The sequence below is a fragment of the Aythya ferina genome (genome assembly GCF_964211825.1).
Source record: "Aythya ferina genome assembly, chromosome: 3".
NCBI classification, from domain to species: domain Eukaryota; kingdom Metazoa; phylum Chordata; class Aves; order Anseriformes; family Anatidae; genus Aythya; species Aythya ferina.
The window spans coordinates 5087403-5102994 of record NC_140298.1 but is presented as its reverse complement, the minus strand read 5'-3'; positions in this window follow the sequence as shown (position 1 = coordinate 5102994).

Sequence of the window (15592 nt, the reverse complement as noted above, 5' to 3'; positions counted from 1 at the left end):
TCCTCTCAAGGCTCTGCTAACAAAAGCTGACCCAGACCCGTGCAGCTCCTTCCTCTTTCTCCAGAGTCTGAGAAAGGCCAAGTCTACCTCACTAGCCATCTTTTTTCCTAAGTTTCTGACCAGCTGGGCAGTTTATTTCAGGGTATGATCAAATTCCAAGCCACAGTGTGAAAATGTCAAAGGTCCCTGGAAAATATGTAATTACATTTGAGATTTGGAGGAAACAATTAATGAAATGGAATTTCTTGGCCCTTCTTTCCGTCGGATGATATGTAGTAGCTTGTCTGTGAGCCGAAGCCTGACTACACTTATGGCACAAAAGAGTTTTTATCATTTTAAAACTTAATTATATAGGCTGTAATTAAGCTATATACAAAATGTCTGGTTCTTTGAAGTATATTAATTTTGGGGAAGTTCTCAAGCACCCAGTAGCTGCAGAACAATCATGAAAGAAGACAAGGCTTGAATAATGATGACAGTTGCAAGCCACAAATAATAGGAACAACCTTTCCAAAACAAAGGGTTTCACATTTTCCAAAAGTACGAGCATTATTATTTGTGTGTATTTGCAATTTGTACATGCCTTGGAGGGACTAACCTCAACTATAGTGCTTGAAATAATTGTGGGATGACATAAATGGGCACTTTTCTATTGAGGCAATCGTTTTTCTCGCAGCATGCCAGTTTTTGTTTACTATTCAGCAACTGGAAATGAAAAAAAGTCTTAAGTCTACAATAACCAGGACAGGGTACTTGCATAAGCTAATATAAGCTAGTATTTTTTGTTTTAAAAAAAGTGGGGGGGCTGCTAAGTGGGCATTTAGTGCATGTATTTCTGTATTCCTTGCGGGGATTGAGCAGTCCAGAGGGGGCTACTTTCTGCTGCTCATCTGTACAGCACCTAGCCAGGGCCATGTCCTACAAGGGACAGAAATACAGGTAATGAATTCAGCACGGGCAGCCAAAACATCTTTGTTTCAGCCTTTACTATGTGGTCTCTATTTTAATAATAGGTCCCCAAAACCATTTTCTTTCAGGCTAAGGTCTGTACGCATTTGGAGATGAAAGACTTTATTTCTTCATTTAAGGGGCTGCTGTGAGCTTTAAAATAAACACAGTTCTCCCTGGAAATCTGAACTGTTTCGCATTGCCTCGGCTTCTCGGCGTGCTGCATCTGGCAGGCCACCGTGCACGGTCCAGACTCAGGGCTTCAGCATCTTCTCTGCGCCCATCTGAGCACTTCTTCCTTCTCTGTGGCTGGTTGACAGCGGTGAAATTTAAGCCACTATCAGCAAGTTTCGGCGTGCCAGCCCCCCTGGGGAGCAGGGCAGAGAGCCGTGCCTCTCTGAAGGAGGGAGCTGCACTGCAGGCAGACGGTCATGGTGCAAATAGCCACGCTGCCTGGGACAAGGCTTCCCGCTCCAGCTGCCGGAGGTTTGCAATCCCATGAATCTGCTAGCAGGAGAAATGAGTTGGGCTTCTCTTGGGCTGCTTCAGGCAAAATCCCCTGCTTAACTTGTGTGGCAAACAAAGGGAATTGCGGGCCCTCAGATGTCTCTCCTGGCATGAAGAGGCTTCCCAAACATGTCCATAGTCCTTCCAGGGATTTGGTTTCTGATCCCTAATATTCTTTCTGAAGAACTCTCTTTACTTACTTCTCTCCAGAAAAGGTTGACTCAAAATAACTTGTTTTCATTTGACTTTCTCTGAAACTACTGGAAAAGTTTCGTTTAGCTGTGGTCTTTATAAGTAGTTCCCACTGTAAAACCAAAAGCAAGATTCTTAGTCAAATGCGAGGCTCTTTAAAACTGAACCCAGGTACGGAGCAGGGAATCGTTCCTGTTCCCTCTGTCTGTGGGAACCATCCTTTCTCTGCTTGCTCACAGCAATGGGGAAGTTAATGGCCTATTCCTGGCTTTCTTAGCCACATTTCCTAAAGGCAAGTTATAGCCTGGGAAATTGGCTGTCAAGCCAATAAAATCATGTGGTTGCATTAGGCCTCTTTGCACTTAAATGGGCTTAGAAATAAAGATAAGCCTGGTTAAATGGAAAACTCTTGGTATTTAAGCAGCAGCCATTTACGTTTCTTTATTTTTCTTTCATTCTTTCCTTTCTAAGAGAGTTCTAGGGCCTGCCTTGATGCAGAAGTGCCAGAAACTACCCCAAATTTTGACTTTAAACTGGAAGGGTGAGATCTTGGGGATACTTACATGAATTCAAGTAATTTCCTTAAAACGCTCACCTCCAGAGAGGAAGGATGTTCTCAAAGTGGAAGCTTAAATGATCTTTCTTCATCAAAAAGTGCATATTGGACGTACCCATGTGTATTTCAAAGTCCCCGTACGTGAGCTTTATTAAAACAAGCAAGTCCGTGGTACCACACTGGAAGTTTATTGTACATTAAGAGTCACATCAGGGCAGCTGTCTGCATGCGATCTGAGTAGGAATGCACTTTATGTTTCCAATTACAGACAATGAGCAATTAATGCGCTGAAATTGAATGAAAGGGAGGGACTATTTACAAAACCCCTGCTTCTTTCTCTTGCTCTAACCCGTAAATCACTTTGAAAAAATTGACGAACAATTCAAAAATTGCTCAGAAGCTGGAGGAAATTAGTAGTAATGGGTCTGCGTGCATTGCAACAAACCTCTCGTTTTCATAGCAGCAAGCAGGAATTCTCCGTCCCGGGTCCGTGTCCACCAGCGGCATCCCGCTGTGTGTCTCTTGGGCTGCAGCGAGTAATCCAGCCTTTTAGAGGAGTGTATAAAAATCCAAACCTTGCGAGCTCCCCTCCTAATTGGATTTATGTAATTTTAGTTGCAGTGGGGGAGGTTCTGAAAGGGACAAATAGGACGAAAGTGCCCTTTTCCGTGTGTTTTTAATTGCCTCCAGTATGCTGTTACTTCCACAGGTAAAAAGTGAGCTTAAAGTCTCGCTGTGCCAGGAATGTCTAAGCACACAGTTAAAGCAGTGCTGCTCTGGTAGCCTGGGCTGTCTACGGACATAAGGCAGACAAGGCTCACAGGTAAAGGTAATCTTGTTTGCTAGGGCAGCTCGGGCAGCTGGAACAGCTTTTGGGCACGCAGAACTACACAGAAAAGGCTTGTGTGCCTGAAAATGTGATTATTTTTTCCAGCCGTTCTAACTAGTCCAATTAGGGTTTGTGGGGAGAGTTAGCTCCATTCTCTGGCAAACAGAAAGCAGAAGTAAATAATACATTTGAAGATGTTAGGAAACACCCTTTTGGACAACCTGTTACTTCTGGCCTATGGTGTTGTAATTGTCAGAACGCTGTGTTTGGCTGTGGCGTGTCAGCCTCCTCGGCCTTGCTTCAGGAGACGTGGATCCAGCAGCCCGAGGCAGCGAACCCGGGGCCGCTGGCCCTTTGCTCCCACTGCCCCCATCTGAACGGGGCTGCTCTCGCTTCCACCCACCGCTTCCCCCCCAGCTGCCAGCATTAGCATGTGGCACTCACGAAAGGAGGAGCTGAGCCTGCCAAAACTTACATGAAAAGTGCCATGATTTTTCTTGAAATAAATGAGATGACGGCTTTTAATCTGCTTTCTTAATTGCCCATTGTGTTTATTGTCCTGTTTATCAAATGGTACAGCTGGACTTGCGGCTTTGCAAATACCTGGGCTGAGTGGGGAGCTGACTTCAATCAAAAATGTTAGCAGTGGCTAGGCAGAAGACACTATTTCTAATGGCTTCACAGCAGATTAATTGAGGGATTTTTGTTAAGGCTTCTGAAGGACAGGGCTAGGTTGCTAATTCCACCAAGCTGAAGGCTGGAATTGGGTTCCCTCCAAGACGGCAGCTTGTGTGCAGGACAAAGCGATTCTTGGCGTATGGAAACCTAATATTGGATCTGTCCCTGGTGATCTCAGAGCTGGAAGTGAACAGGCAAAGAGCACAAGTTCATTGCGACTGTCCAAGTTGGTTGAGTTTTTTTCAAAGTAAATGTGTTGTGGTTGGAAAATGCTGATGTGTCAAATCTGAAATGCCTTACAAGAAAGGGTCAGTTTCAGACAATTTTTCATTTGAAGAAAAAGCAAGGTAGAATGTCTCAAAATTGTTAAAACAAAAAAATTTGGCATTTTTCAGGTAAAAGTTATGACTTTACCATCTAAAACAGCATGCTGTATAGAAACATACTCTCATTGTAGTAAAAATATTGGAAAACGGTTGTGTGTCGAAATCCTAATGACACATTACAGAAATCAAGTCTTTCAGTTATTCTAAATTATTCTTTTAAACTTTCACAGCACACAAAATTGCCAAGGTTTTCATCAGAACGCACAATAGGAATTATTTTCAATGCATTAAACATGATACATTCAGCAAGAACTGATTCTCAGCATGTTCAAAGTCTGCTTGCGACATCATTTGTTTCGGTCCAGAAGAGCAGCGTTACCTCAAGGCTGGCAATTTCAGAAGCTTCTGACTTCTGGACTTTGTTTGTTTTTATTTATTCACTCTGGTTTGTCTTGAGTGTGGTCTGGCAGCAGGGCCAAACTTTGTCCTCACCTCCAGGGAGTAGGTCTTCTCCATTCTAAGCCTGCAGTCCTTGCAGGAACAGTGCTTCAGGGTCCGTTCCTGATGCCAGGGTAGGACGAGGTGTAGGTCCTTTCTCCCAAGGCCAAGGAGCTGCAGTTGCAAGAGGGAACCATCATGGCTCAACCTCAGTTCCTTCCCTGCTGTGCACTCGCTGAAGCTGTTGACTCGCAACACATGGTTGTCATCCGAGCTGCCAGTGAGCATCCCCAGTGTCCTAACCAAGAAGCAGATATTTTCCCAGTGGCTAATGTCATTCATGCAAGGAAGAAACATTAGAGAAGCACACAGGCTTGAAGCACTCCACTTGGCTGACAGCTGAGAGCTGAAGTCAGCCAGAGAGAGGAAGAGGCACCAGATGGTCTCGGGGACTGCATCCCACTGCGGCGTGGAGCTGGGAGGAGAAGGGGAGAGCCACCCTGTCCGCTCACCAGGATGGAGGGGACTGTCACTCAGGGCAGCGGTTTGCCCCCTGGCAGACGCTGTACCAAGCAGAAGGGGAGTGGGCTACAAGCACAGCAGCAGGCACCTCTCTGCTGTGTGGTGGTGCCTGGCCGGGTGGCAGGGCTGAGCCTGGGCCCTGGCAGGAGCTGTCTGGGCTGGCCCTGCAGAGCCAGGCTCTGGCCAAGGCAACGCACACCAAACTCAGGCTGGGGGGTTCCTCTTCGCAGGGTCATCTTCCCAAATCTAGGTCACCAGAAAAGGGCTGGTTTTGTTCCTCTGATAAGCCAGTAAAACAACAGCTCTTCGTTCTGAAGCAGAAAGTAAAGGTTCAGGAAAGGGTTTGGGGTGATTGCTTGGTTCTTGTTTCTTTCCCTGCTTCTACAATTCCAAATTTAGCTAGGACAGGCATTTAGCGGTCTTCTTAAGGGAAAATGGTCTGTTAAAGTATCTCAGGAACATTGTTTCACTGTAATCAGTTACACAAGTTTAATAGCTAGAAATGGTTTCAATATTACATTTTTTATTTAAATAATAAAACCATATGTTAGTGGGATAGCATCATAAGGAGATAATTCGGTGCAGGGAACTGTTACTTTGTTTTGGAATTAGATTAAGTCATAAATAAATACTACTTTGTCCTTAAGTTAGAAAATCGTTCCCATCCAAACAGCCTCTTAAGACATTTTCCACCTGTTAAAGGACGTGTAGTATTGGGAGTCTTTCATAACATTGGAAACTGGCTCAAACTTTCAACGGGTTTGTAGAAAATAAACCAGCGTTGATTTATGAGTTGAACTACGACAGGGAACATGTAGGCAAATAAAAACAATGAACTGAGAAAAAAGCAAATATACTGTTGATTTGGCACCGCATGAATCATTCGGGCAAATCTGAGAGGAACAGGAGGAACGAGCTTCAGAGTGATGGATTGGGAAAGGGGATCTGATCCCTGGGTAATGAAATGTGAGGGGGTCTTGCCTTATGCTATTGACCTAGAGGTAGCCTGGAGGAAAGTGATTCCTTCTGACTATACAGTGTTAGTTAAAACAATCCCCTGGGCTCAAATATCAGCTATTAAAATAAATTCAGGAGACAGAGGAAGCGATGTTTATAAGTTGGAAGTTTGAGCTGCTTTTTAAACAATTGTGGATCTACAGATTCTGAACTGGAAACGTGATACGGCGGGAAGAGGGCAAGAGGAAATGACAAGAGGGTAAACTGGGGGTGAGGTGGTAGAGCAGGGAACTGGGAGGCAACGTGGTCTTTTTGGGGGCGGAGGGAGGAGGCATTCTTGCAGGGCCGAGCAGAGAAACTCCCTACCCATGCTCTCGCCTCACCTTTCTCCATTCAAAGTGCTGTCACATGGGGACGCCACAAAAACTCAGGCTGCCCCAAAGATAACAAGGGCTTACAGCACGTCTGGGTGTGTTTGGATTTTCAGCCATGATTGTGAGAGTTGGTCGCTATTTTCCAACAGGACATTTTTCCTCCAGAAATGATTTTTCATTGAAGCTGAGATCTCTTATGGAAAAGTGAATGTGGCTTGGTTCTGGAAAGAAAATAATAATAATAATAATCAGTAATAAAAACAAGGATGTCAACATCATAGCAGAAACCTTTCAATTTAATTGCAGCAGCACCAACAAAAGACATCTTTAACAACAAAAGAAATCTTTTAGTTGACCACCAAGCAATTTTGGTTTTGGAACAAGCGTGTTTTTTATAATTGTGGCATTTCCCTTAAGTGATCACTTGAGTTTCAGCACTACTCCAAAGCATTTTGGAAAACTGAAACTCTAATTTGGGTAACAGCATGACCCAAGCATTACAGGGATGCACTTGAAATGGCTTCTCCTCTCCTCTCTGGCATTACCCTGCGATGTGATATCCAAGCAAGTCGCTTTTCCTGCCTTGCCTATTTCTTCTAGCCTGGAAGCTGATTAAAGCAGGGGAGCTCTCTTTTGCTGAGCAAATACTCTTACACGGTGCTGTTCCATTTTGGTCTCGTACTACTCTGTGTGTATTTAGGTATATATCTAAAAGTGTGTATTGCATATAAATACAGAAATGCAGGCAGGAAGAGTTATTAGTGGGTTTTCTCTGCTTACAGTTATTCTGTTGCTTCCCTAACAGGTGGATTTGTTTGTTACTCTAAATAATACAGTGAGCCTCGGGGTGTCAGAGCTTCCTCTTTCTTTCTTGATGCTAGAGGTATCCGTGGCTTTTCCAAATGACCTTTCACCATATAAGATCTCGTCCGTGTCTGATAATGACACACAAGCAAATCCCCCTCTGCACTCACATCCCTATCGTATCTTTTCTTGTACTTAATAGTTCCACGTGGTTGCTTCAGTGGGAGTCTCATCATCTATTCCTCTGCGATTTATGAGCAGGATCGGTGCCTGGAATTTCCCAAAGCGCCAGGTGAAAGACAGGCTCAGAGACCCGTGTATACAATTCTGAAAAAAAATGTGAAAGGCAATGAAATCTGAGCTTGGGCTTTCAGAGACAACTTGACAAGTCAATTGCCCTGTTAGGAGTCGACAACAGTGACCCTGATAGTAGAAATGATCCGTTTCCTCTGTTTTAATTTATCACCCCAGGATTCTGAGTAGCTGCTCAGTAGCACAATCTTCAGATACTGATATAGCATCAGTCCCAAGTGGGACGTTTTGTCAAGGGAAAGTTTACAGTCCTAAAAAAAAAATAAATAAAAAAAGCCCCAGGAATGCACAACATGTTTATTGTTCAGAGCCAAATCTGATATATGTGAAGCCTCCTGTTTTAAAATTCCTTGCAAAATATAGGATGGCTGTGCGCATTGTTCCTCTCTCTTTTTAGGCATTTCAAACAATGTTCTCAAATACTGTCATTCTATAACGTAGAGAACAACATCCTCAGTCATTCAGAATTAAATGTGGACAGAAAAGCCTGTACAGAGTATGTCTGGGGACGAACAAACAAATGAAAGAATTTGTTTCAGTAGCATGCACAAGCTTCTTTTTTCATTTCATAGGGCACTGATGGAAGGATGCTTAGTTTTGCAGGCCTGTTCTTGAAGCTCAGAAATTGTGAAAGCACTTCCACAAATGTTACCAGGACTTTTACAGTCACACTCAGAGAGAACAATCAGGAGAGACAAAAAAGGGAGAAAAATCAGGTTCATAAAAATGTACTTAAAACAAGTACTTAATGTACTTAAAACAACCTTTTTATACATGTATATTAAACAGAAAAAAAAAAAATCAGCAAGTAGATAAATCACAGATGCCAAAGAAAAATTTTGAATTAGAAATTCACTCTTGCCTGGTGCTTCTGCTGCCTCTCTCCTGAGCTGCTACACCAGGGGACCAGTGCTCAGGCTCAATTTGGGTACCACTTCCTTCATGTCACTAATCCAAAACACATTTCACAGGTGAGAAACTGAGCCCCGGGGATGTCGGAAGGGCAGAGGGGATTTAGGAGTCTGCTCTTAAATTAGGAGCCTACTTTCCCTATACAGCCAGTAAGTGCCCTGCTCCTGAGAGTGCTCTGAATCACCCAGCCCAGCTCACTCAACTGGCTATAATGGAAGCCTGAGCTCTTAATATAGGCATTGAAATTAGATGTTTGAGTTAGATGGGTGAATACCCCCCCGGTGCAGTGCATCCAGATTTATACAGGAAGTCTGTGGCAGAGGCAAGAATTGAACCCAGCTTTCCTGTGACCATCTTTTTATTCCCAAGCTTCCAGTCAAACTATAATCCATCTTGAACCACTTACTGGAAATAGTTCCCTAAAAATAAATTGAAAGTCTAAGTGATCAGGAAGTTTACCTAAACTTCAGAGGCAGGTTAATATGAGGGTGCTTTGGACTGACTCATTGGACCGGCTCTTCTCGCAGAGCTCACTTACTCTTCTCTGCGGGCTTTCTTCAGTCTTCTGCTCCTGGAGATGGGTTGTTCCTGCGAGGTGCATCCTTCCAAACCTCACCTGGCTTGCCTCATGAAAAACACGCACCAGTGAGACTTGGACAAATGATTAAAGAACAAGATTAGGGGATCTCAGATGAGAAGGTCCACTTTCTTTCTTACCTGAAAGGCATTGCCAACACAGATTGAGTTCTTCAGCAGCTGAAGGAGGGGATGTCACAGCCCTCGCGTGGCAGCTGATGGGAGGTTTGCAGCCTCTTGGTACTCCTCTGACAGTGCCATGGGAGGGCTGGTTTCCAAGCCATCTTCCTATGCTAGTGGTGTTATCCGTAAGTGGCTTTGGAGTGGGTTTGCTGGGAGAAATCAACCTGTAATAAATTTGAGAGGCAATTTGGCCTGTTACACTTGTTGCTTTGCTTCTGAGCATGATGTGTGTGCTGCTAACAGAGACACGACTGTTAAATATGGTCACAGGACAAAAGTTAGCTGACATCATTAAATTGCTATAATTATTTTTTTTTAACTTAGCTTAGCATAGACTCAGAGCAAATGCAGGGAGGTGCACATTAGCTGCAGAACAACCTGCTCTGTTTCAGAAGGTGCTGGTGTCCCAAATGTGCTGCTGTGGTCCCAAGCTCTGCTTGAGGGTCCTCTGTGAAGCCATGGCATGAGCCTGCAGCGGCCCCAGGCACTGGTGCTTAATGAGTAAGGACGTTTAGTTTGAGGGCAGGGATGCCCAGTGGTCTGGGAGAAACCCTGATGACTGTCAGTGGCCTGTTGGCTGTGAAATACCACCAGAAATCAGGGATGTGCGCCGTGCCGCTTGCAGGGTGGCATCAGCACCCGGCCGATGGGAGCGTGGAGAGCGAGAGCTGCAGAACTGGCTTCAGGCAGAGAGCTGCAATGCCTGAGTGTGGCTGATTTTCGGTGTTTGCCCCCATACAGCAGACAATACCATGAAATATATTTTAAGTATTATACGTGTATATAGATATATGCATGCACACGGGTGCAATATACATGTGTTAAGAATATTGAATGAAAAATACACGAAAGAGTTTAAATTCTAGTGAAGGTACTGATTGCATTGTGTTTTAGGGTTTCTGTCTGGAAGGGAATTGCAGATTTCATGGGGGAAGCGGTCATTTGTGCACCATCCAGAAGCAGAGCTGCCTTTTTTAAAAGGAAGATTCATAAACCAATTCCATCCAGTCCGAGTATATAAAGCCAGACATTGCCTAAAAGCGGTTGGAAAACAGCAAAAGGGTTTTTTTTTTCACCCTAATGTATGTGAAATCTCCATGGGAATGTTTACATTAGACAAGTGCCTGCCAGCTTTACGAGGACAGCTAAATCCCTGCTGGGGACCTCGGATACCACTGAGCCTGTAGACAGAGATAAGGGCTCACCAAAGCATGACGCAGAGCCTCTCTCTTTTGTACAGAAAGCAAAGCGGCCTGGTTTTCGGGGATGCTCTGTGTTGCCTTCCAGGCGAGATCTAGACCTTGGGGCGGGGTTTTTGCAGTTACTTCCAAAATGCGTGGTGAACCCAGCGCTGATGAAATGAAAGCCCAGCTCAGCGTAGTGTGGGACACCAGCTGACCAGGAAACCTCTGAAGTTAGGTCCAAAAAATGCCATTCAGCAGCATGTGGCTGTGGTCCCCTGTAGAGCAAGTCTGTAAGTGCCATCTCTAGAAAGCGGATGGATATGTTAACGTTGCCTGGTGCTTCCCTACTGCTCTGTTTTTCTATTTCGGCCCCAGCTTCAGGGCAGGATTGCAATCCGTAGATGTCCAAACGGCAATAAAGGCGCTGTCGCCGGGGTGTGGGGGGTATGTGCGTAAAGGAGGAGGCAGCTCGCAGCACGGCTGTGTTGCTAATCGAAGGCCTCTTGGAGAATCCCCCCTGGTACCCAGCGAACGGCTGCACGGATCGGCTGCGGAGAGGCTGCAGAAAGTCTGTGCGAGAGGGAGAGACGGAGATGTGGGGCCAGTGGAAGACCAAAACGGATAAAAAAGGCACGAGGGCAGTGATGTTAACTCAGGCCACGGGAGTAGCGCTCAGGAGACAACATCCTCTCTCTAATCTTAGACTTCCTCGGGAGATGCGTATGTCTGGGTGTGCGTGGATAGGTACCTGCACAAAAACGCACTCACAGAAGGCGAAGAAAAGGCACCCACAGTGCTTATAGCCCCGAGGCTAAGGGCTGCACACAGCTCTGCTCTGAGGTTTAGGCTTGCTGATGATAAATGTGCTGTTATTCTGGCTGCAGATTTTTATTTCTGGGGATATCAATTGAATTCTTATTATGAAAGCAGAAAATTGGAGTTACATCTGGTGACTGACGCATGTGACAGTATCACTGCAAGGAATTCCAGTTTCCTGAAGCTTTTCAATTAACTCGGTGCACTTTTCCTCAGGTGCTACGTGCTGGGTTTTTCAGCATGTGCCTGCTTCCAAGTTGTAAATCAACGAGGAGGTTATTGTACTTTCGTAGGAGCACTTGTGCCAGTAAAATGAAACAGCAAATAATAAACCCCAAGGAGATTTATATAGCCTGAGTTGATGAAACGATTACTTTCTCATTCCTAGGCTCTCTCAGAGAGGTGGGTTAAAAATAACTGAAAATTTACAAGAGCCTAAAACCGAATCTGAAAAGTACAACCTCAGCAACTTATTGGGCTCAGCCTAGCGAGCGCCAGATTTACTGTTTGCAATTTCTTCAACTTGTTCGGTCATTTTTATTATTTTTTTATTTTTTTTGTTCAACTGCCCCCTCCCCAAGTTGATGACAAGCCTTGGCAAAAACATCTGTGCAAATAAAGCAGGGGAAAGAATGAAGGAACTTGGCAAAGAGCCCCACGTGTCTGCTATGGCAAAAATGTATGATAAAAGCATCCCTTCCCTCAATAGCCCGGAGTCTCCAGGGGTCACTTCTCACGTGGCGGACGAGGAGCCTGCTTGGGTTACGGCTGCCGGGGGCCTCTGCCGGGCACCTCGCTCTCCTCGCCATGGGTAAGGTTTCAGGAAGAGGCTGAGAAACCTCCACAGCGCTTTCAGGGGTGAACTGGGAGCCCGAACCCAGACCAGGTGGTGACCTCTCCCCCAGGGCTCCTGTCCGTGCTCCCAGCACTGCTTATGGCTCGCGGGCGGTGACTTCTTTCAGGCCAAATGCCTCGGCAGTGACAGGAGCAGAGACTAGAGCTGTGCTTGCCATCAGCATGCCCAGGAGCAGGGCAGGGCAGAGAGGGATGAGTGGTGCTTTGGGAGCGATGGGAGGACTAACCGCGTTGCTCCGAAGAATGCGTGTTGGTTTTATCCCTGCCCGATACGTCGGCTTGATAAATGCTCTGCTGACAGCATCGGGATTAAGCTGACAGCACTTCCCATTCAAACCAAGCCCGGAGGTCCCACGGTCAGCTGCAGCTGGGGCTCCTTTGGTCAGAAAGCAGCAGGACAGTGGCCGCATCCTCCTGTCACCATTGGCGATGGCAAGGCCCTGATGAAAAAGTGCATTCCCCTGGTTTTCGCTCAGCTTGTGCTAGCAACTAAACCCAGCAGCCCCTCCTCTTGCACAACTAAGATGCCTCCGTGTCCTGCTCGCTGTCTTCCTCCGTTCGAGCTTCCTGGGTGCCTGGGAACGAGTCTGTCCTCCCGGTGAGTCACTCCTGACTCAGAGCCGCGCCGAGGGCATGCCAGGGCCCCACGCGCCTGGGGACAGGCAACGGCGGCCGCCTCTGTGCGACCCCTGCAGCACCACCTCGCTGCCGAGACCTCCTGCTGAAAGCAGGGACGTGCTCCAACGCTGCGCTGCGGGGAGCAGCTTGGGGTTTTACAGCCCTTCAAACAGTGGGGTTCATCCCTCCTCTGGGTCACGGCCAGCCCGTGAATAACGCGACCCAGGTTGATGCGGCAAATCCAGCCCCTCGCGCTCTGATCCTGGTGGGACCACCACAGCCAGCCTGGACATCTGCACCTCCCCGGCCACAGCCGCTGCTGCAAAAAGCTTTCTTCTGCGTTTTCCTGTACGACTGTTGTGGAGTTCACTGAGAAGATGGGGGAAAATGAAGAGGTTGGTTTTTTCCCTACCAGCAGAGGTATTTTCGTTGTAAATGAAGAGCGTACAGGTGGGCTGTTTGTTGGCAGGATTGATTCCTCCGATGGAAAGTTCTTCTTTCACCTCAAAACAGACAACTCTACCAGCATGTTTTTTTCTGAAAATCTTTTTTTTCTTTATTTTTTTTTCTTTTTTACCTCGAGCAGTGTCAGGGCATCGCTTTCAGCTGGCCCCGTTCCCCCGGGTGTCACACTCCTCGCCCCGAGGGCGCACCCCAGGGACCCTCAGGCCCTATCAGTGCCTGAGGGTCAGTGCCTATCAGTGCCACAGATCTTCAGTGCCACAGATCTTCACATTGAACGTGGTGGCTAAAAGGAATAGCGATATGCGTTTTAATGGGCCAATTACCCTCTGAAGGTTTGCATGTGATTCTTATTTTCGATGTTATATAAAAGCTAAGGGTGGGATTTTCAAAACCACTCAGTGCTGGCTTAATTCCGCTCCCATTGAAGTCAGTGGGGCTTTCTTACCCTTGACTGTAATAGGAGCAGAGTTAAGCCAGCGCTGAGTGCTTATGAAAACCACATCCTAAATATGCTCCCAGACCTCACCCATATTTCTGCTTTCATAGCATGAAATTTGTTTTCATCATATTACATGTGCTGGAATGCTGATGTCTAAGGGAAGCTACTAGGGATTGAGTTCGATATTAAATCTGACCGGGCTTGGCTTTGTGGGTCACAGCTAAAGCGTTCCCGTAAGTACAGCGTAGAGGGCTCATCACACAAATAACGCCAGCGGTGTCAGGACAAGTCAGAGCTGGTCACGCCCCAGCTTGTCCCAGGTGCTCAGGGCTTAGGGAAGGCTCGGGAAGCACCTTGTTCTCCAGGCAGACACCTCCTGCAAGGACCAGACTCTGCCATGGGCCATCCCGGTACCCATGTCCTTGCTCCCGGAGGTGGCAGGGAAAAGGAGTCTGCTGGGAGCGTTTTTGGGTGGGCTACACCCAGAGTGGTCCTTCCCATGGAAATCAGTGTCCCAGAGTGGCTTGCTTCAGCAGAAGTGGAGGGGAGCCTTGGGCCATGGGTCCCTGGAGCTCTGTTGGCTTGGGGAAGGACCAGCCTTCTGCGTACAATGCTGGGAAGCAATGCCTGCGGGGATTTTTAGGGAATCGGACTTTGTGCAGAATGGAGTTTGGGCAGAAAGTGTCTGTTTAACTCAGACATGCCAGCTCCTCACAGAGAATTGCCAGATTGCTGATTTGGAGAACTTGGTCTTTTTTTTTTTTTTTTGGTGTTTTTTGTTTTGTTTTGTTTTTTCTTTTTTGCATGTGTATTTGATCTGTGAGAGGAGGCGGTTGCTATAAAAATGTTATTTGGATTCTCAGATTCTTGATAAAAAGTTGACATTTTCTGAAGGAAGAAAACTGATTCCCCAGCCGTACCTCTTAAAGTCACTGTAGCACGTCGCCTGTCAAGCAGGCTGGCAAAATCCTGTATTTTGTGCTCAAGTTAATTTGGAAGCGACCTTTTCGGGGGGGGGGGGGAAAGGTGGCTGTGCCAGGGGATTGTCTGTGCTCAGCAGCACTATGGGATGTGACGGACCCCATCCCGGTGACCTCCATCGTTTCAGGATTTTGTCAGGATCCTGGTGGAGACTGAAATGACACCACCAGTGAAAATCCAGCTTAGGGAAGAGCTCCCACCCCAGCCTCCATAACCCAGGGATGAAACCAGCTGGGAAGAGCTGCGATCTCTTTCACTGTGGCCAGGAAAGTCATTTTGTGTTCCCTGCGCAAGCTGGACTGAACTTGGCCCATGGATGATTGTTGCTGTCGATCCAAATCTCCCAAAAGGCTGGTGTATTTTCTTGCTAATAAATGTCCCACAAATGTTTTGAATTTCTGCACTCATTAGGGCTTAGGGAGGCGATTTGTCAGGACCAAAGACGTCTTCTACAATAAACCAGCAGCTGTCTGCAAAGGGTGAGGAGACATTTGTTGCCGTGAGCTGAGTCTGCTGTCAGCAACCAGGCCCCTGACCAGCCCTAGTAAATGTTTTATTGATTTAATATTAAATTAACTGCCCGGGCATAAGGAGTGCATTATTTTTAATGGCATTCTGATATTAGGGACTGCAGTTTGCTAGAATGCACCTGTAAAATTAGTATCCCCCAGTATTCTGCTGGAGCCATAAAACGAGGTGCTCTTTGTGCACGGCGCTCTGAAGCTCGCCGTGGGTAACGTGACACGGCGCTCACTTGCAGCCCCTCCGGTGGCTGCACTGATCTCTGCTGGGAAGGGAAGAGGATTTGGGTCACCTTGGAAGGCTTATTCATCTCTACTGTGCTCCGAAAGGGGTAAATGGAGCCTCTGAAGCCTGGGACCTAATCCCAGAGCATCTTGTCTGACCAGGCATGGCACCACACGGCGGTTTCTGTACAGGGCGCTCAAAACGCCAAGGCACCTTCTGGAGGTCAGTGTTGGCACCAGCGACCTTCCCCTGCTTTTTCTAGTTAATGCAAGAAAGGGAAAAATTCCAATAAAAACTTATCACTTCCTCAGCCCCAAATGAACCACTCTGTAATGTGGCTGTCTTTCAGGGAAAGAGAAGGAAGCGTAAGAAT